The 20,365-nt window shown below is 37.7% G+C and overlaps 1 long non-coding RNA gene across 1 annotated transcript in view; it reads left to right on the forward strand.

Annotated features, from left to right (window-relative positions):
• The window catches only part of LOC129646166 (uncharacterized), a 92,464-nt gene that overhangs the window by 57,168 nt on the left and 14,931 nt on the right, over window positions 1–20,365 (forward strand). Inside the window, exon 3 of the long non-coding RNA XR_008711733.1 lies at window positions 11,620–11,801. This is a non-coding gene — a long non-coding RNA (uncharacterized LOC129646166). The remainder of the gene's footprint in view (window positions 1–11,619; window positions 11,802–20,365) is intronic.

Below are 20,365 nucleotides of genomic sequence, written 5' to 3' on the forward strand. Positions count from 1 at the left end.
TCACTACTTTTAAATACTGAGACTATTTCTTTCACCATTTGTTATGGTTCCTTTTAAGAGGAGTCCCATATTCTAAAATCCAAGAAGAACTAGTGCATATTGAACAAATCAAGTTAAATAAAAAACTACATAACTACTGAGGAAGGAGATGAGAGATTCCATTAAGGAAAGACTTCTAGCATAATGCCAGAGATGTAATTTTAACCAAAAACTTGATCTTATTTACCTTTCTGGGAAGAGTTAGAATGTAGGGTTTCCCAACTCCTTCTAGTCTTAGTGTGCAAAGCAGAGTAAGGAGGATTGTCAATATGGTATGCTTTTTAGCATACCATACATAAACTCAGAATTAACAACCTTAGATTGAATATTGATTTTGTCAATATTTTGAAACTCCAATACTTTGGCCACCTCATGCAAAGAGTTGACTCATTGGAAAAGACCCTGATGCTGGGAGGGATTGTGGGCAGGAGGAGAAGGTGACGATGGAGGATGAGATGGCTGGATGGCATCACCGACTCTATGGACATGAGTTTGGGTAAACTCCAGAAGTTGATGATGGACAGGGAGGCCTGGCGTGTTGCAGTCCATGGGGTCTCAAAGAGTTGGACACGACTGAGCAACTGAACTGAACTGAACTGACCTGCGTATAGGTTTCTTAAGAGGCAGGTCAGGTGGACTGGTATTCCCATCTCTTTCAGAATATTCCACAGTTTATTGTGATCCACACAGTCAAAGCCTAGCATAGTCAATAAAACAGAAATAGATGTTTTTCTGGAACTCTCTTGCTTTTTCAACGATCCAGTGGATGTGGCAATTTGATTGCTGGTTCCTCTGCCTTTTCTAAAACCAGCTTGAACATCTGAAGTTCACAGTTCACGTATTGCTGAAGCCTGGCTTGGAGAATTTTGAGTATTACTTTACTAGCGTATATGATACTGCCTGATTTGTTTTATTAATTATATGAAATAATGTCTGTAAAGTATCAAGGACATAAAAAGCATTCAGTATCAGCTACCATTTCTTCAGCTGCAGTAAATCTCAAATATCTCTTTAAAGACATACTGGTTTTGCCTTAGGTACCTCTGTACCCTGCCTCTCTATTCAGTTCAGTTCAGTTCAGTTGCTCAGTTGTGTCCGACTCTTTGTGACCCAATGGACTGCAGCACACCAGGCTTCCCTGTCCATCACCAACTCCCGGAGCTTACTCAAACTCATGTCCATCGAGTTGATGATGCCATCCAACCATCTCATCCTCTGTCGTCCCGTTTAGCCTTTAATAATAAAAGTCAACTTTACAATCAGTTCAGTTACCAGAGGCTAAAGATCCCCTTTCATCCAGCTATAAAAAATACCTGCAGAAACAAAAAGTGATGTTGCCTCAGCAGAGAAAAACACAGTTATTATAAGGAAAGTTATTATCATCAGATGAAGGAATCTTGCCCTGAGGGTTTTCAGAGTCATTCAGATTAAATATTTTAGGAATTTTAGTGAAGCTGCAGCCTTGAATCATTTACTTCTCATCTTTAATCAAAATTCATTTCTGGAATATATAGAGAAATTGTTTAAAGGCTGTCTAATTCATCTTTACACTTGTCCTTGGGATCTATGGGTGGGTTTCAAGGAGTCAATGAGCTCCTTGAAATTGTATACAAAGGAAGGTGGGTGTGCATGTGCATTTCTGTGCTGAGAATAATGTAGTATTCAGCAGAGTCATGAAAGTATTCAAAGCTCCAATGGAATTAAGAACCAATTTCCTAGATACTCTGACAAATGTCTTTGGAGAAATTGAGTCACAGGAAGATTATATTTTGTATCATAATAGCTTAGCCTGTTGTACAATCATCTTCACTGAGTTTTGTTTTAATAATATATCTGTAAAATATAATATGCTACTGGAGAGAGCTGATTAAATGAAAAGACCCTGATGCTGGGAAAGACTGAGGGCAGGAGGAGAAGGGGATGACAGAGGATGAGATGGTTGGATGGCGTCACTGACTCGGTGGACATGGGTTTGGGTGGACTCTGGGAGTTGGTGATGGACAGGGAGGCCTGGCGTGCTACAGTTCATGGGATCGTAAAGAGTCAGACGCTACTGAGTGACTGAACTGAAAATATAATAAAATAAATAACAGTGATACATTTTTTATAGCAAATATTATATACATAATTGTTGAGGGTAAAGTTCACTTTCTTTTTAAATTAAATTAAATTTTTTAACATCAAAATCATTTTGTATTGGGGTATAGCAGATTAACAATGGTGTGATAGTTTCAAGTGAACAGTAAAGGGATTCACATACATATACATGTATCAGTTCTCCCCCAACCCCCACACCCATCCTGGCTGGCACATAACATTGAGCATGGTTCCATTTGCTATACAATAGGTTTTTTTGCTTATCCATTTTAAATCTAGCAATCAATATTTCATATTGCATATTCACTTCAATTCAGTCGCTCAGTCATGTCCAACTCTTTGCAACCCCATGAACCACAGCACGCCAGGCCTCCCTGTCCATCACCAACTCCCAGAGTTCACTCAAACTCATGTCTATTGAGTCAGTGATGCCATCCAACCATCTCATCCTATGTCGTCCCCTTCTCCTCCTGCCCCAATCCCTCCCAGCATCCGAGTTTTTTCCAATGAGTCAACTCTTCACATGAGGTGGCCAAAGTATTGGAGTTTCAGCTTCAGCATCAGTCCTTTCAATGAACACCCAGGACTGATCTCCTTAAGGATGAACTGGTTGGATCTCCTTGCAGTCCAAGGGACTCTCAAGAGTCTTCTCCAACACCGCAGTTCAAAAGCATCAATTCTTCTATGCTCAGCTTTCTTTATGGTCCAACTCTCACATCTATACACGACTACTGGAAAAACCACAGCTTTGACTAGATGGACCTTTGTTGGCAAAGTGATGTCTCTGCTTTTGAATATGCTATCTAGGTTGGTCATAACTTTCCTTCCAAGGAGTAAGCATCTTTTAATTTCATGGCTGCAATCACCATCTGCAGTGATTTAGGATTTTGGAGCCCGAAAAATAAAGTCAGCCACTGTTTCCCCATCTATTTGCCATGAAGTGATGGGACAAGATGCCATGACCTTAATTTTCTTAATATTGAGTTTTAAGCCAACTTTTTCACTCTCCACTTTCACTTTTATCAAGAGGCTCTTTAGTTCCTCTTCACTTTCTGCCATAAGGGTGGTGTCATCTGCATATCTGAGGTTATTGATATTTCTCCCGGCAATCTTGATTCCAGCTTGTGCTTCTTCCAGCCCAGCATTTCTCATAATGTACTCTGCCATATAAGTTAAATAAGCAGGGTGACAATATACAGCCTTGACGTACTCCTTTTCCTATTTGGAACCAGTCTGTTGTTCCATGTCCAGTTCTAACTGTTGCTTCCTGACCGGCATATAGGTTTCTCAAGAAGCAGATCAGGTGGTCTCCTTCAGAATTTTCCACAGTTTATTGTGATCCACACAGTCAAAGGCTTTGGCATAATCAATAAAGCAGAAATAGATTTTTTTTCTGGAACGCTCTTGCTTTTTCGAAGATCCAGCGGATGTTGGCAATTTGATTGCTGGTTCCTCTGCCTTTTCTAAAACCAGCTTGAACATCTGGAAGTTCATGGTTCACGTATTGCTGAAGCCTGGCTTGGAGAATTTTGAGCATATGAAATTTCATATATATATATATATATATATATATATATATTGCATATATCAAATTTCAAATGAGAACTTTGAGAGTTCAGTGCCAGAAAAACCGTTGCTTATGCTTCGTATCTATCACATTAGTTTCTTTTCCTTTGTAAATAATGAAAATAGATTACTCATTTTATCTTTCCTTTGTTCCTTAGCTTTCAGGCAACCCAAAATTAGAATTTAATTGAAATGACAGCATCTACATTGTTCTTATTAATATCATATTTATCTATTCCATGGCAGCTCTTTTCTAATTTTATTTTATGTGTTTTGTTATAAACTGTTTCAAATATTTTATGTAAACAGTAGGATATAAATAGATGTACATTAAAAAGAAATTACTTCTGAAACTGGTCATGTAGAAGTCAAGGAGGGGAAGATTTCCCTTTTCACAATGATCAGGAAGTATATTCTTCAGGAAAAAGAGAGAAAAATAGCAAAAATGATAACATTTTAAAATATAAATCATTTCTCTCCAGATTTAACTCAGATAACTCTCAAAAGGGATTTGATTAGTTGGTGGGTGCCTCTTATATCCTTAAACAGTGAGTCAGTTGTGATTTATAAACATATTTCAAGCCTCAGAATAATCTAGCTCATTTACGCAATAAAAATTATTGAATAAATGATTCACAAAAGGAAAAAAATCATGTAACTGTTGTGTTTATTCTGTAATGATGTATGAGTCCTTGAAATAATAAAAAAAAAAATTCTCCCTAAGGTATTTGCCACTTGTAGGGATGAGGAGATGGAGAAGGAAATGGCAACCCACTCCAGTGTTCTTGCCTGGAGAATCCCAGGGACGGGGGAGCCTGGTGGGCTGCCGTCTCTGGGGTCGCACAGAGTTGGACACGACTGAAGCGACTTAGCAGCAGCAGCAGCAGGGATGAGGAGAGGGTGGAGAGATTATGACAGAGAAATACAGAAGCTGCAGGATTGTCACTTTTGAGTGAGCCTTGTTAAAAAAAACAAACACACACAAGAATTGGGTAATGGAGCAATGAGAATAGTGTGAACCTAAAAAAGACTCTTGATTGTATCCTGAATTCATTTTAGACAGTCAATGATTTGTTCAAATGTGCATTTATTCATTCAGAATATATTTTTTGGAGTCTCTACTTTGTATAGGTACTATTCAAGAAATGGGACACAAACAGGAAAATATCAGTGTTTCCTGTCTTTGAGGATCATCTATGTAGTTTATGGCAGATTAATAATAGTGTTATGAAGTAGTGAGTGCAACATAACTGTGTACAAAGTGCTCTAAGAACAGAGGAGAATAATTGACAACTCAAGTTCAGAGAAGGGTTTAGAGGAGCTAATTTTCCCCTGGGTCTTGTTAAGACCTACTTGTCAAGGTAGGAACTGTAAAGGAACGGAGTAAGGGCATTGAAGGACTTTCAGTTACTAGGGATGACTTTCAAATATCTGGAGATGTAAGAAAAATCTCAAGTAAACAATCTAACCCTATACCTAAAGGGACTATAAAACAACAAACAAACCTGAAAGTTAGTAGAAAGAAGGAAATACTAAGGTTGAGAGTAGAGATGAATGAATTAGAGGCTAAAGAATAATAGAAAAGATCAATGTAACTAAGAGCTGATTCTTTGAAAAGATAAAATTGATAAGCCTTTAGCCAGACTCAGTAAGCAAGTAGCGAAAGTTCCCCCCAAATTAATTCAGAAATGAAAAAGAAGTTATAATGAATGCCACAGAAATACAAAGGATCATAAGAGAGTACTATGAACAAGTTTATGCCAAAAAACTGGATAACTTAGAAGAAATGGATAAATTCCTAGAGATGTACAATCTCTCAAAATTGAATCAAGAAAAAGTAGAAAATATGAACAGACTGATTATCAGTAGTGAAATTGTGTAAGCAATAAAAAAACTCCAAACAAGCATGATTCCAGGACTAGATGGTTTCATAGGTGGGTCATACAAAACCTTTAAATAAAAGTTAATACCTATTCTTCTTAAACTATTCCAAAAAACTGAAGAAGAAGGAATGCTTCTGATCTCATTATATAAGGCCAGCATCACCATGATACCAAAACTAGACAAGGACACCACACAAAAAATTACAGACCAATATCCCTAATGAACATAGATACAAAAGTCTTCAACAAAATATTAGTAAATTCAATCATATTATATGTTAAAATGATCATACACCATAATCCAATGGGATTTATTCCAGGGATGCAATATGGTTCAAGATCCACAAATCAATATCATACACTTCATTAACAACTTGAAGATAAAAATCATGATTATCTCAATAGAAGAATGACAAAAACTCAACATAGTTGGTATAGAGAGAACATACCTCAATTTAATCAGGCCATATGACAAATCTATAGCTGACATCATACTCGATGAAAAGCTGAGAGCCTTTCCTCTAAGATCAGGAATAAGAAAAGGATGCTCACTCTAACCACTTTTAATCAACATATTATTTGAAGTCCTAACCACAGCAATCAGAAAAGAAGAAAAAAATTAAGAGGAATCTAAATTGGAAAGGAAGAAGTAAAACTGTCATTGTTTGCTGATGACATGACACTATATATAGAATATCCTAACAATGCTAACAACAAACTACTAAAATGCACCAGTGAATTTGGTAAAGTTGTTGTTGTTCAGTCACTAGGTCATGTCAGACTCTTTGTGACCCCACAGACTGCAGCATGTTGGACTCCTCTGTCCTTCACTCTCTCCCAGAGTTTGCTTAAATTCATGTCTGTTGAGTTGGTGATGCTATCTAGCCATCTCATCCTCTGCTGCCCCCTTCTTCTCCTGCCTTCAATCTTTCGCAGCATCAGGATCTTTTCCAGTGAGTTGACTCTTCGCCTCAGGTGGCCAAAGTACTGGGGCTTCAGGTTCAGCATTAGTCCTTCCAATGAATATTCAGGGTTGATTTCCTTTAGAATTGACTTGTTTGATCTCTTTGCAGTCCAAGGAACTCTCAAGAATCTTCTACAGCCCACAATCGAAAGCATCGATTCTTTGGCATTCAGCCTTCTTTATGGTCCAGCTCTCACATCTGTTCATGACTACTGGAAAAATCATAGCTTTGACTATTCAGACCTTTTTCAGCAAGATGATGTCTATGTTTTTTAATATGCTATTTAAGTTTGTCATAACTTTCCTTCTAAGGAGCAAGCATCTTTTAATTTCATGGCTGCAGTCATCGTTTGAAGTGATTTTGGAGCCCAAGAAAATAAAATCTGTCATTGCTTCCAACTTTTCCCCTTCTCTTTGCCATGAAGTAATGGGACTGAGTGCCAAAAATCTTAGTTTTTTGAATGCTGAGTTTCAATCCAGCTTTTTCACTCTCCTTTTTCACTCTTATCAAGAGGTTCTTTAGTTCCTTTTCACTTTCTGTCATTAGAGTGGTTTCACCTGCGTATTTGAGGTTGTTGCTATTTCTCCCAGCAATCTTGATGCCAGCTTGTGATTCATCCAGCCCAGCAGTTCATATAATGTTCTCTGCATATAAGTTAAATAAGCAAGGTGAAAATATCCAGCCTTATCATATTCCTTTCCCATTTTTGAACCAGGCTCTTGTTCCACATCTGGTTCTAACTGTTCCTTCTTGACCTACATACAGGTTGCTCAGGAGGCAGGGTAAAGTTACAGGGTACAAAATTAATATACAGAAATATGTTGCAAATCTATACACTAACAACAAACTAACAGAAAGAGAAATTAAGGGAACAATTCCATTTATAATTGCATCAAAGGAATAAGATACTATTCTTGTTCTTGTTTCTGAATAAATCAGGAATAAATTTAACCTATGAGGTAAAAAATTCAGAAAACTATGAGACACTGATGAAAGAAACTGAAGAGTATAAAAAACACATGGAAAAACAATTTATACTATACTCATAAATGGGGAGAATTAATATTGCTAAAATGACCCACTACCTATACACAATCTATAGATTCAATGTAAATCCTATCAAAATAAAATGGCATTTTTCACAGAACTAGAACAAATAATTTTTAAATCTGTATGGAAATACCTGTTGTTGTTGTTGTTTAGTCAGTAAGTCTTCTCTGATTCTTTGTGACCCCCATAGAGTATATGAAGAACACAAATAGCTAAAGCAATCTTGAGAAAAAAGAACAAAGCTAGAGGTATTACACTTCCTGATTTCAAACCATACATTAAACTATGATAATGAAAGCAGTATGGCACTGAAACCAAAATTGACCAATAAATCAGTGGAACAGAATAGAGAGCCGAGAAATAAGGCCACACTAGTATGGTTAATTAATCTAAAAGAAAGAAGGCAAAAATATATAGTAGGTAAAAGACAGCCTTTTAAATAAATGGTACTGGGAAAACTGCACAGCTACATGTAAAAGAATCTATCTGAAGTACTTTCTATACCACAACAAAGATAAACTCAAACTGGATTAAAGAATTAAATGCAAGACCTGAAACCATAAAGCTCTTAGAAGAAAACCAAACAAGATAATATAGGTGGCCAACAGACACATAAAAATATCCTCTATATCATTAATCATCAGGGAAATGCAGATCAAAACCACAGTGAGATCTCACCTCTTTGTGAATTGCTATCATCATAAAGTCAACACATATGTTTTGGGAAGGATACAGAGAAAAGTGAACACTCATGCACTGTTAGTGAGACTGTAAGTTGGTGCAATCTCTGTGTGAAACGGTGTGGTGTTTCCTCTAGAGAGTTAAAGTAGAACTGCCATATGATCCAGCAATTTTACTTCCAGGTATTCATCTAAAGAAAATAAAAACTCTGAGTCAAAAAGTTGTGTGTGTACCCATAGGCTTCCCTTGTGGCTCAGCTGGTAAAGAATCCACCTGAAATATGGGAGACCTGGGTTTGATCCTGGGTTGGGAAGATCCCCTGGAGATGGGAAAGGCTACCCACTCCAGTATTCTGGCCTAGAGAATTCCATGGACTGTAAGAATGTTCAAACTACCGCACAATTGCACTCATCTCACATGCTAGTAAAGTAATGCTCAAAATTCTCCAAGCCAGGCTTCAACAATACATGAACTGTGAACTTCCAGATGTTCAAGCTGGTTTTAGAAAAGGCAGAGGAACCAGAGATCAAATTGCCAACATCTGCTGGATCACTGAAAAAGCAAGAGAGTTCTAGAAAAACATCTATTTCTGCTTTATTGACTATGCCAAAGCCTTTGGATCACCACAAACTGTGGAAAATTCTTAAAGAGATGGCAGTTCTAGACCACTGGACCTGCCTCTTGAGAAACCTATATGCAGGTCAGGAAGCAACCGTTAGAACTGGACATGGAACAACAGACTGGTTCCAAATAGGAAAAGGAGTACGTCAAGGCTGTATATTGTCACCTTGCTTATTTAACTTATATGCAGAGTACATCATGAGAAATGCTTGGCTGGATGAAGCACAAGCTGGAATCAAGATTGCCAGGAGAAATATCAATAACCTGAGATATGCAGATGACACCACCCATATGGCAGAAAGTGAAGGAGAACTAAAGAGCCTCTTGATGAAAGTAAAAGAGAGTGGAAAAGTTGCCTTAAAACTCAACATTCATAAAACTAAGATCATGGCATCCGGTCCCATCACTTCATGGGAAATAGATGGGGAAACAGTGGAAACAGTGTCAGACTTTATTTTTCTGGGCTCCAAAATCACAGCAGATGGTGATTACAGCCATGAAATTAAAAGATGCTTACTCCTTGTCAGGAAAGTTATGACCAACCTAGACAGCATATTACAAAGCAGAGACATTACTTTACAAAAAAGGTCCATCTAGTCAAAGCTATGTTTTTCCAGTAGTCAAGTATGGATGTGAGAGTTGGACTATAAAGAAAGCTGAGCATGGAAGAACTGATGCTTTTGAACTGTGGTATTGGAGAAGACTCTTGAGAGTTCCTTGGACTGCAAGGAGATCCAACCAGTCCATCCTAAAGGAAATCAGTTCTAAATATTCATTGGAAGGACTGATGTTGAAGCTGAAACTCCAATACTTTGGCCACCTGATGCGAAGAACTGATTCATTAGAAAAGACCCTGGTGGTGGGAAAGATTGAAGGTGGGAGGAGAAGGGGACCACAGAGGATGAGGTGGTTAGATCGCATCACTGACTCAATGGACATGAGTTTGAGTAAACTGTAGGAGTTGGTGATGGACAGGGAGGCCTGGTGTGCTACAGTCCATGGGGTAGCAAAAAGTTGGACATGACTGAGCAACTGAACTGAACTGAACTGCTCCTTGGAAGAAAAGTTATGACCAACCTAGACAGAATATTAAAAAGCAGAGACATTACTTTGCTGACAAAGGTCCATCTAGTTAAAGCTATGGTTTTCCAGTAGTCATGTATGGATGTGAGAGTTGGACTATAAAGAAAGCTGAGCATGGAAGAATTGATGCTTTTGAAGTGTGGTGTTTAAGAAGACTCTTGAGAGTCCCTTGGAGTGCAAGGAGATCCAACCAGTCCATCCTAAGGGAAATCAGTCCTGTATATTCATTGGAAGGATTGATGCTGAAGCTGAAATTTCCATACTTTGGCCACATGATGGGAAGAACTGAGTCATTAGAAAAGACCCTGATGCTAGGAATGATTGAAGGCAGGAGGAGAGGGGGATGACAGGGGATGAGATGGTTGGATGGCATCACCGACTCAATGGATGTGTTTGAACAAGTTCTGGGAGATGGTGAAGGATGGGGAAGCCTGGTATGCTGTATTCCATGGGGTCACAAAGAGTTGGACACAACTGAGTGACTGAGCAATAATAACATAAGCATAAAAAATTAAAGTATTTACTAAAGGGAAAGTCAAAGAAAAATAAAGCATAATATTTTATTGATGCCATAAGGGTAGACTTTGCTTACCCACATTGTGGAAAAGTCTCAGTGTATGGACAGGGAGGCCTGGCGTGCTGCGATTCATGGGGTCGCAAAGAGTCGGACATGACTGAGCGACTGATCTGATCTGATGCCAGGAAATTAGAAAAGCACAAAGAGATCTTACTCTCCTTTTGTAGGATGAGAAAAATTAGAGCAAATTTGAAGTTTGGGTTTAGTTGAAAGCTTCGTCAGGAAGACTTGGAAATTTTCTTACATTATTCTGACCTCTGCTAATCTTAGACCTTTATTAACATGCTAGTAGAAAGGGTCATGAAGTATAAACTAGTCTTTCCTTTTTATTTACTGTCTTCTGAATTCAGGAGGTCTATGTAATAAGTTTCAAATATGACAGTTTTATTAAGTTGTGTTCTTTATTCACCATTTGAACTTACCTTGAGGCAAGAACTTGGACCAGTTAGGTATGAGATCCCTTCTAGACCTCCTGTAATAAGAAGTAGTACTGGATGCTTGGGGCTGGTGCACTGGGACGACCCAGAGGGATGGAATGGGGAGGGAGGAGGGAGGAGGGTTCAGGATGGGGAACACATGTAAACCTGTGGCGGATTCATTTTGATATTTGGCAAATCTAATACAGTTATGTAAAGTTTAAAAATAAAATAAAATTTAAAAAAAAAAAAAAAGAAGTAGTACTGTACTGGGCAAAATGTAATTTGGGAAAGTAATAGTCCCTATATAAGAATTTAAACATTGATAAATAATGTATAACATATGCTACAAACAAAACATAGACATCATATTAGTTGACAAAAGAAGCCATTGCCTCCATTTTGTGTTAAACAAACAAGAAATCAATAGATTATTTATAATCCATGCACAGTATTGATCAATAAATTAAAATAGGACCTTCAAGTTATCCAGCAAAATATAGTTATGAAGTAATGCTATTTGATAAAGGAGATTTGTATAGAAATAAAAAAAAGAAATAAAAAAATAGTTTATTCAGTAAATTATCTTCATTTTCGGCTTCCCTAGTGTCTCAGTGGTAATGAATCTTCCTGCAATGCAGGAGCCACAGGAGACGTGGATTCAATCCCAGGGTGGAGAAGATCCCCTGGAGGAGGGTATGGCAACCCATTCCAGTATTCTTGCCTGGAGAATCCCATGGACAGAGGAGCCTGGTTGGCTATAGTCCATAGGCTTGCAAAGAGCTGGACATGACTGAAGTGACTTAGCACAGCACAGCACAAGGTAGGTCTTTACATTTTACACATCAATTTACTTTTGTGGGGCCGTTTTGGAATACAGACCTTTTGAATGCCTGTTTCTTATTTTTGTTAGTTTTAGGTATGAATTTTCTCCATGTACTTCATATATGTGAATACACATGTATACTCTATATTTGGATACACTTATGTTCTGGCATATAATATTTTGCTTACATTTTGTTCTGTGCATATGGGACAATTCAATCTACGAGGCAGTCAAATTTCCTATTAACTTTAAGGTGCTTTCATTTTCATTTGTTTAGAAACTATTTTTAAAGAGATCTATAGTGTGAAAGAACAGTTTATAAACTATTATGCCCTGAAGATTTATGCATTTATATTAACCTATTCATTCATGTCTTCCTTAGTTCACATTTCCCTTGACCTGAATGCACACTTTCAATGGAGAATAATATATCATATAATACCAAGGAAAAAGTGGACCTGTGATAATTATTTTGAAGCAATACATCTTTTAACAATTATGTTTTATATAAATATAGCTCTTGAGTTATTCCATTAAATTGATTCTCTAGCAGTCATTTATTTAAACATGATATGTAAAATTTATTAAAGATTATTTTGAGGTCATGATCAATTTCTTCCTAAGTGATTTTAAAACTAAAAAACAGTAAAACTGGACTTCAACAACCATAGGAATCTGAATCTTTCTTCCTCAATAAAGCTATGTAAACTTTGAGATTTCCCTAGGTAAGAAAAAATATATGAAAATGATAATTTAATAATTCAGTATTTAGTGAATTTTGTGCCCAACCCATACCTTATCACTCATGCACTATGCAATTGTCATTTCACTTTTCATATTATGTTTTCTTTACAGTATTCTCTTCTAATTTGTAATTGTCTTTTGACCTGATACTTCTTTTATGGCTTTTTTCTTAGACAGGGTTTGTGCAGGTTACTTTCTATTTCTTCATGGGACATTTTCTTGAAAAAAAAAGAAGAAATCAATTTCAAGGATAAGTTCTTTTCACTTGTGTGTTCTCACAGCAAAAATCAATGACATATTGTCCCATTGCTTAAAAAAAGTTCAAAATAGGATCTGAAAGCCATGTCATGACCTTAGTCATGTGGGAGATAAAAGGCATTTCCTGAGTTGGAGATACTTCCATGTGCAGTGTACAGGAGTTACAGAACTGATTTAGTTTTCATATTCTTTACCTCACTTCTTTCCTTTTCTCTCTCTCTCTCTTTTTTTTTTCTGTATCAGCTATGTCCTTTCTTGTTCTCTTAGAATTTAAGCTTCTCATATCAAATTTTGTTTCACATGAAGCTGAAACTCTTATGTCTCTACCATATTTCTTCCCAGGCCTTTCTCATTGCTGTCATTCACAAGGAATATTATTTTGAGTCGGATTATTCATAACTATTTGGAAAGTCTAGCACAAAGAGAGGTCTAAAGGGATTTTTACCAAGTAGGAATGTATAATTGAATTAGAATTAAATTTAAATTGATAAATTTAAACTAAAGAGTATATATTTATTTTGAAAAGTAGAAATGAGAGAAGTTTCTGTCTGTTGTGGGTCCTTAGTCTTCAATGATCGTATTGAAATTCTCTTTAGATATCTCTTTTAGCTGATGAATATTTCAAACAGCAGAGAACATAGCTTTCTTTGTTAGTCTTGAGCTGTATCCAGTTTGTGGTATATAAAATGATCAATACATGTTTGTTGAACTGAACTGAAAAGAACATTTTCTGATTAGTAAATAGTAACTGTAACCAATAATGTAATGTTCGGGACCAAAAAAGCTATTATTTAAAAAGTCATATTCTCCCTGCCGAGATATTAATGTCTACTTAACTGGAATAGAAAAAAAATGGCATCCTTTGGAGGAAAAAGTGAAGTAATACAGAAATTAATTTTGCCACGAAATGATCCAGAACAATATAGGGCCTTCTGAAGTTATGCCAAATGTAGTATGTGAAAAACTTTTAAAACATATGTCAGCTTTCCCAAAATATGAAGTCATTGCCTTTGATATTAACTGACTGGCTTGCAAAATTCACCCTCTGGAACAGTCCTAACATCAAATTTGAGAGATGTAATATCATGAAAAGCATTCAAAAATAAAGCTTATTTGTATGCATATTATAAAAATCTACAAACCAAAGATGAAGTAATGGCTAAACAAGTCAACAAATCTTATCTTTTGAAATGTAATTTTAAAATATACAAGCTTATGCAAAAATGCTTCATCAGAAGAAAAAAGGGGAAAATTCCACTTTATAATGAGTGTATTTTTTTAGAAAAATCTGTATGTGCTTATTGATGATTTTGTGAGTAATTCATGGTCTTTGTAAACCCTCAGACTTTTCATAAGGACTTAAAATTAAAAGGAAAATTCTCCTGCTAATTTACTTGCATAAATATTGTCATTTATATTTTCTTATATATAATTGCATGTATTAGCATGTAATAGGAGAAGGCAATGGCACCCCACTCCAGTACTCTTGCTTGGAAAATCCCATGGACGGAGGAGCCTGGTGGGCTGCAGTCCATGGGGTCGTGAAGAGTCTGACATGACTGGGTGACTTCGCTTTCATTTTTCACTTTCGTGCATTGGAGAAGGAAATGGCAACCCACTCCAGTGTTCTTGCCTGGAGAATCCCAGGGACGGGGGAGCCTGGTGGACTGCCATCTATGGGGTCGCACAGAGTTGGACACGACTGAAGCGACTTAGCAGCAGCAGCAGCATGTAATAATTGCATGTATAATTCATGTATTAGCAAATAGTGAAAGATAGACTTTTATTCATACTCAATGGAATTTGAGCAAACTCCAGGAGATAGTGGAGGACAGAGGAGCCTGGCATGGTATAGTCCATAGGGTCACAAAAAGTTGGACACTGCATAGTGACAGAACAACAAGAAAAAGGCTTTTATTCATTTTCAATGTTTTATATATAAAGTATGCAAATTTGAATAATATTAAATAGTTAAAAAACTGGACATACATAAGCTTGAAGTAGAACCATGAAATAATTCATTTTAAAATATCAATTCTTTAACAACATTGATATATAGAAGTTTGTTGCATTTCTATGTACTAACAATGAAATAGCAGAAAGAGAAATTAAGGCAACAATCCCATTTACAATCATATCAAAACAAATACAATACCTAGGAGTAAGCCTACCTAAGGAGGCCAAAGACCTGTGCTCCAGAAACAATATGACACTTATTAAAAAATTATAGATATTGCAAACAGATAGAAAAATATACCATATTCTTTGATAGGAAGAATCAGTATTGCCAAAATGACTATACTACCCAAAGCAACCTACGAATTCAGTGCAATCACCATCGTATTACCATAGGGATTTTTCACAGAACTGGAACAAAGGGTTTTAAAATTTGTTTGGAGACACAAAAGACCCTCAATAGCCAAAGAAATCTTGAGAAAGAAAAACAAAACTGGAGGAATCAGGCCTTCTGACTTCAGACTATACTACAAAGCTATAGTAATCAAAAATGTGGTACTGGCAACAAAAAGCAGACATATAGATCAATGGAACAGGAGAGAAAGCCCAGAAATAAACCCATGCACTTATGGCCAATCAATCTATGATAAATGAGGCACAAGAATTTACAATGGAGAAAAGACAGTCACTTCAGTAAGTGGTGCTGGGCAGCTACATTTAAAAAATGAAATTAGAACATTTTCTAACACCATACATAAAAATAAAATGAGTTGAACACCTAAATGTGAGACTGGATACTATACAACTCTTAGAGGAAAACATTGACAAAACACTCCTTGACACAAATTGCAGCTGCATCTTTTTGGATCTACTTCTAAGAGTGATAGAAATAAAAACAAGAACAAACAAATGGGACTCAATTAAACTTAAAAGCTTTTGCACAGAAAAGGAAACCATAAACAAAAGAAGCCAGCCTACGAAATGGGAGAAAATATTTGCAAATGATGTGACCCACAGGGATTAATTTCCAAATTATATAAACAGCTCATATGGCTCAATATCAGAAAACAAACAACCCTATCAAAAAATGGACAGAAGATTTAAACAGACATTCTCCCAAGAAGACATAAAGATGGACAACAGAAACATGAAAAAGTGCTCACCACTGCTAATTATTAGAGAAATGCAGATCAGAGCTACAGTGAGGTATCACTTCGTACTGTCAGAATGGCCATTATCAAAAAGTCTACAAATAATCAATGCTGGAAAGGGTGTGAAGAAAAAGGAACCCTCCTAAACAGTTGGTGGTAATGTAAATTGGTTAGTCGCTATGGGGAACTGTATGGAGGTTCCTTAAAAAACTAAAAATAGAGTTACCAATGATTCTGCATTCCATTCTTGGGCATATATCTGGAAAACCATAATTTGAAAAAGATACTTGCATCCCAATGTTCATTGCAGCACTAATAAATAGCCAAGACATAGATGCAACCTTAATTATGTTCATCGATAGATGAATGGATAATGAGCATATGATGTGTGTGTGTGTGTGTGTGTGTGTGTGTGTGTGTGTGTGTGTGTACACATGGGACCCCATGGTATTGAGCCTATGTATAGGTTCATCTCTTCCACCACCACTACTTCATTCTTGGGCCCATCGAAGAAGTACTTATGTGCCAAAGTGCAGAGGCTGGCAGACAGCCACTGGATAAGTAATCCTGTGTACCTGTTATTTAGGATGTCTTTTGCAGTTGATGCTCTATAAAGGGCATTTAGTGTGTTTCAAGAATGCTCAACCTTTGTGCCCACTGCTACAGGCTCATCTAAACACTTCTTTCTAAGACTTTTTTTCTTATCTTTGATCTTCCAGTCTTGCTCTTTTCTGGCCTCTGACCAACCAGTCAAACCACCTTTTCATTGTCCATGTGTCCATATATGTCCTTATCTTTGACCAGTTGTTGTCTTCAGATGAACTGGATGACCAGATACACTGACCCAAGTTTTGCTCATTGAGAGAATTTCTCATTACTGTCTTTCAGGGCCACCCTTGAGTTGGGCTCCACCCTTGAGTTGGTACAGCCACAGTCTATTTCTAATCTTGCCTCAACATATCTAGTAATCTGTGAACCAGTTCTGTTTTTTTTTTTTAATTTCCTTTGTTAGCTGTAAGAAACTATTCCATGAGCCCATAGGTGTAAGAAAAGGATGAGTTATTGGTACATAATAAACCTAATCATGAAGCTTACTGAGTCTTCTAAATTTTCTTCGTTCTGTCCTAGGTATACCTGTATGAAGCTTATCTTGAAAGACATATCGTTGCTAGGCCAGTTGAGGGCTTCCCTGGTGGCTCAGATGTTAAAGAATCCTCCTGCAATGTGGGAGACCTGTGTTTGATCCCTAGGTTGGGAAGATCCCCTGGAGAAAGGCATGGCAACCCACTCCAGTATTTTTGCCTGGAGAATCCCTATGGACAGAGAAGCCTAGCAGGCTACAGTCCATGGGGTCACAAAGAGTTGGACATGACTGAGTGACTAGCACACATACACAGGCCCATTGAACCTTATGACATATTTAGGTCTAACAGAATCTAGTTCATTATGGGAAGCTATGGTCAATGGTCACTTGCTATTCTGTGGTCTTACGCTTAGTTTTCACCATGACTCAATAGCATGCTAGGAACCAATTTCTAAACAGAATACAGTTCTATACTATAGATGGCATGACTTTGATCCAGAACCTTGGAGTTCTTTGCTGCAACTCTCCCATTGGGTGTTCCCAGAGACTCTACATAATGTTGATTATGTAGATTAACATAAATTCCTTTAGAATTATGGGTCTGATGGGCTGTGTGGCCCAAGTGGCAGGACTATTTGTATGTCAGCCTCGATTTACTGTAAAGCCCTCTTTTGAGTCACATGATAAGTGAGTTGAAACACTATTCATAAAGCCCTCCAGGTGCTATGCTTCTAAGCAGTAGGAAGTGCAAAGCATAATAATCTGTTCTTTATCTTGAAAAGGATATTTTAGCATACTGCTGGTAAAAAAAAAAGCAATTGACTGGTAAAAAATTGGGACTTTGTAGGACTTAATGCCCATTTTTAGGAGCTCATGTATGTTACTTACCATTTTCTTTGCCATCAGAGTACTTGCCATTTTCTGCTTATCAGTTCTATTTGCCATGTTGTTATCAATAAACTAGACCAATGAGCAAGTCATTAAAGGACCTATGGAAAGCCCAGGTAATTAAGATACATTAAGACTATACAGTGACAGAAGAGAGGTGATTCAACATAGCCCTGGGCGATGCCATAAATGTATCATGTTGTTGGTCTCTGGTAAGTGAGATCTGCTTTTTAGCCTCTTTCCTGACCAGTTATCTACCAGACCAGTAGCTCCGTATCACATACTAGATGGAATCCCATCTTCCTTGCTGATACTGGGGCCAGGTTCCAGAGCAGCGTGTCCTGCCTTCAGCCTCTGCCTGCAGAGGACAGCCATCCATGTTGATCTGCCGAATACATTTAGCAAAAAATGATCTGCCACTACATTTAGCAAAAAAAGCTAAAGTTGGGATTCATATGTAATTAAATTTTAGAATCTACTGTCATCTGCCATGCTCCATTTAATTTTTTATGGCCAAATTGGTGAATTAAATGGGTTATTAATAGTAAACACCTTCACTGCATTTTTTTAGGCCTTTGAGATTGGCTCTAAACTGTCCTATCTGAAATGCAGTATTGTTCAGTATTGTTCTTGATTTTCTATTTTTCTTGGGTCAGGTATCTATTGTAGTTCTGTTATCAGAGTCAGTTTAGATCCTGAATTTGGTAGGCCTCAAAAGATCCTGGTCCCCTCCAACCCTGCCACATACACTGTTGGTGGGAATATAAATTGGTACAGACACTATGGAAAACAATATGGTGGTTTCATAAAAAGCTAAAAATAGAGCTACCACAGGATCTAGTTACCCTACTCCTGGGTATATATCCAGAAAAGATGAACAGATCAGATCAGATCAGATCAGTCACTCAGTCGTGTCCGACTCTTCATGACCCCATGAATCGCAGCACGCCAGGTCTCCCTGTCCATCACCAACTCCCAGAGTTCACTCAGACTCACGCCAATCGAGTCAGTGATGCCATCCAGCCATCTCATCCTCTGTCGTCCCCTTCTCCTCTTGCCCCCAATCCTTCCCAGCATCAGAGTCTTTTCCAGTGACTCAAATCTTCGCATGAGGTGGCCAAAGTACTGGAGTTTCAGCTTTAGTATCATTCCTTCCAAAGAAATCCCAGGGCTGATCTCCTTCAGAATGGACTGGTTGGATCTCCTTGCAGTCCAAGGGACTCTCAAGAGTCTTCTCCAACACCACAGTTCAAAAGCATCAATTGTTTGGCACTCAGCCTTCTTCACAGTCCAACTCTCACATCCATACATGACCACAGGAAAAACCATAGCCTTGACTAGACGAACCTTTGTTGGCAAAGTAATGTCTCTGCTTTTGAATATGCTATCTAGGTTGGTCATAACTTTCCTTCCAAGGAGTAAGCGTCTTTTAATTTCATGGCTGCAGTTACCATTTGCAGTGATTTTGGAGCCCAGAAAAATAAAGTCTGACACTGTTTCCACTGTTTCCGCATCTATTTCCCATGAAGTGATGGGACCGGATGCCATGATCTTTGTTTTCTGAATGTTGAGCTTTAAGCCAACTATTTCACTCTCCACTTTCACCTTCATCAAGAGGCTTTTTAGTTCCTCTTCACTTTCTGCCATAAGGGTGGTGTCATCTGCATATCTGAGGTTATTGATATTTCTCCCGGCAATCTTGATTCCAGCTTGTGCTTCTTCCAGTCCGGCGTTTCTCATGATGTACTCTGCATATAAGTTAAATAAGCAGGGTGACAATATACAGCCTTGACGGACTCCTTTTCCTATTTGGAACCAGTCTGTTGTTCCATGTCCAGTTCTAACTGTTGCTTCCTGACCTGCATACAAATTTATCAAGAGGCAGATCAGGTGGTCTGGTATTCCCATCTCTTTCAGAATTTTCCACAGTTTATTGTGATCCACACAGTCAAAGGCTTTGGCATAGTCAATAAAGCAGAAATAGATGTTTTTCTGGAACTCTCTTGCTTTTTCTATGATCCAGTGGATGTTGGCAATTTGATCTCTGATTCCTCTGCCTTTTCTAAAACCAGCTTGAACATCAGGAAGTTGACGGTTCACATATTGCTGAAGCCTGGCTTGGAGAATTTTGAGCATTACTTTACTAGCGTGTGAGATGAGTGCAATTGTGCGGTAGTTTGAGCATTCTTTGGCATTGCCTTTCTTTGGGATTGGAATGAAAACTGACCTTTTCCAGTCCTGTGGCCACTGCTGAGTTTTCCAAATTTGCTGGCATATTGAGTGCAGCACTTTCACAGCATCATCTTCCAGGATTTGGAATAGCTCAACTGGAATTCTATCACCTCCACTAGCTTTGTTCATAGTGATGCTTTCTAAGGCCCACTTGACTTCACATTCCAGGATGTCTGGCTCTAGGTCAGTGATCATACCATTGTGATTATCTGGGTTGTGAAGATCTTTTTTGTACAGTTCTTCTGTGT

Source organism: Bubalus kerabau, chromosome 3 (genome assembly GCF_029407905.1).
Source record: "Bubalus kerabau isolate K-KA32 ecotype Philippines breed swamp buffalo chromosome 3, PCC_UOA_SB_1v2, whole genome shotgun sequence".
NCBI classification, from domain to species: domain Eukaryota; kingdom Metazoa; phylum Chordata; class Mammalia; order Artiodactyla; family Bovidae; genus Bubalus; species Bubalus kerabau.